At 48.7% G+C, this 2,500-nt stretch overlaps 1 non-coding gene across 1 annotated transcript; it reads left to right on the top strand.

Moving 5' to 3' along the window:
• The first annotated feature begins 1,940 nt into the window (after nt 1-1,940).
• LOC125774224 (5.8S ribosomal RNA) lies at nt 1,941-2,098 on the top strand. Its single transcript, XR_007420683.1, has one exon. It is a non-coding gene; the product is annotated as a 5.8S ribosomal RNA (ribosomal RNA).
• The last annotated feature ends 402 nt before the right edge of the window (nt 2,099-2,500 follow it).

Below are 2,500 nucleotides of genomic sequence, written 5' to 3'. Positions count from 1 at the left end.
TGCCTTGTGTGGAATCGTGGCCATTGCATTGTGTCTGGTGCTTAGATACCCAGACACTTAGAACGCTTGCGCGGAAAGCAAACTCGATCGTTGTACACTTTGATGGGTGACCATCACTGTGTCTCCGTGCCGTGCTAGATCCCCCCTAGCCGTAAGGCACTTTGAACGCCCCTTCGACGACGAGTTACAAGAGTGTGGTATGTGTCAGAATCTGGTGAAGCTTTCTGCATGTGATGTGCCTTGTGTGGATCCGTGGCCATTGCATTGTGTCTGGTGTGTAGGTACCCAGACACTTAGAACGCTTGCGCGGAAAGCAAACTCGATCGTTGTACACTTTGATGGGCAACCATCACTGTGTCTCCGTGCCGTGCTAGATCTCCCCTAGCCGTAAGGCACTTTGAACGCCCCTTCGACGACGAGTTACAAGAGTGTGGTATGTGTCATAATCTGGTGAAGCTTTCTGCATGTGATGTGCCTTGTGTGGATCCATGGCCATTGCATTGTGTCTGGTGTGTAGGTACCCAGACACTTAAGCAAACTCGATCGTTGTACACTTTGATGGGCGAGCATCACTGTGTCTCCGTGCCGTGTAAGAGCTCCCCTGGCCATCAGGCACTTGAAAGGTCCTTGGACGACGAGTTACAATAGTGGTGTGTTAGATACGTCAGATTACGGTGTCTACTACTGTGCAATACGTATCCGGCTACGGCACGGAACGAACGGGAACTGTGGTGCAGACAAACAAGAGTTAAGCCTATTAGTCATTAACTCTAAGGACGGGGCCATGGGGCGGTACACAAAGGATACGGATGAGCGAGTATGCAGGCCCAATACTCAATAGCTCGATCCGATCCAAGCACATGAGTTGACTGCGGCGTCAGGTTAACCAATGTGCTAGATTCTATTTGGCCAGTAGAATCTTGTGTCTTATGCGATTTGATACCAAGACACCAGAACGAAAGTTAGTTGAAGAGTTATTAAACTCTTATGAAGTATGGTTGTGCAATCACAACTTATGACTTTAACCTATAAAGTGGATATGGACTTGCAATTATAACATGGAATCTCTACACACCCCATGAGCTCGATCCAATCCACGCACACGAGTTGCCTGAGTAGCGACAGGTATACCGATGTGCAATACGTATCCGGCCACGGCACGGAACGAACGGGAACTGTGGTGCAGACATACAAAGAGTTAAGCCTACTAGTCATTAACTCTAAGGACGGGGCCATGGGGCGGTACGCAAAGGATACGGATGAGCGAGTATGCAGGCCCAATACTCAATAGCTCGATCCGATCCAAGCACATGAGTTGACTGCGGCGCCAGGTTAACCAATGTGCTAGATTCTATTTGGCCAGTAGAATCTTGTGTCTTACGCGATTTGATACCAAGACACCAGAACGAAAGTTAGTTGAAGAGTGATTAAACTCTTATGAAGAATGGTTGTGCAATCACAACTTATGACTTTAACCTATAAAGTGGATATGGACTATCAATTATAACATGGGGCACACACCATGTTCTCGATCCAATCCACGCACACGAGTTGCCTGAGTAGCGACAGGTATACCGATGTGCAATACGTATCCGGCCATAGGCACGGAACGAACAGGAACTGTGGTGCAGACATACAAGGGCCATGGGGCGGTACGCAAAGGATACGGATGAGCGAGTATGCAGGCCCAATACTCAATAGCTCGATCCGATCCAAGCACATGAGTTGACTGCGGCGCCAGGTTAACCGATGTGCTAAGAGAGTTGTTCCTGGGCCTTCAAAGTGACTTCAAAACTATCTTAGCGAATGGTGGCCATGGGCGTAGACATGAGCCACAAGTCACAAGGCCTGGGACTATTGGGTAATAAAGACAACTTAGTCAGAAAGTTAGTCTTTGGACGTACCACCGGGATTGTGTTACATTGGGAACCTTACTATAAAACCCTAGGCAGGGGATCACTCGGCTCATGGATCGATGAAGACCGCAGCTAAATGCGCGTCACAATGTGAACTGCAGGACACATGAGCACCGATAAGTTGAACGCATATTGCGCGTCGGACGATTAAACCCGGCCGATGCACACATTCTTGAGTGCCTATCAATTCCTTGATATACAACAAACCAAACTTCAGGGTGGAGCGTGCCACAATAGAACACTATGGCGAGCAGCCCGTCTAGTGTCGTGGGGGAAACACGCTTCCACACTGTGCATAATGGCGTGCTCGGGACCTTTGTTGGGACCGCAGGGCGCTGAAAGTAAAGGGGTGAACCGCATAAATCGCACGCACGTAAACGCGCACACACACAAATAGAGTGAGACGTATCGTAGGATACCGCTAAGAGTACGTTGTGAAACATGGGGAAATTCAATCGAAAACCTCTTTGATGTCCAAGATTTCGTTGACCGTATCCGTCGTAATACTGGATCAACGTGCTTGGGGGAAAACGTCAAAGGGTTTTATAATAGTGGTGCATGATTAACCCATCGATGCCCGAGGG

Source organism: Anopheles funestus (genome assembly GCF_943734845.2).
Source record: "Anopheles funestus chromosome X unlocalized genomic scaffold, idAnoFuneDA-416_04 X_unloc_94, whole genome shotgun sequence".
Classification (NCBI taxonomy): domain Eukaryota; kingdom Metazoa; phylum Arthropoda; class Insecta; order Diptera; family Culicidae; genus Anopheles; species Anopheles funestus.
The sequence above is the reverse complement of the archived record's forward strand: the minus strand, read 5'-3'. Positions and strand labels throughout refer to the sequence as shown.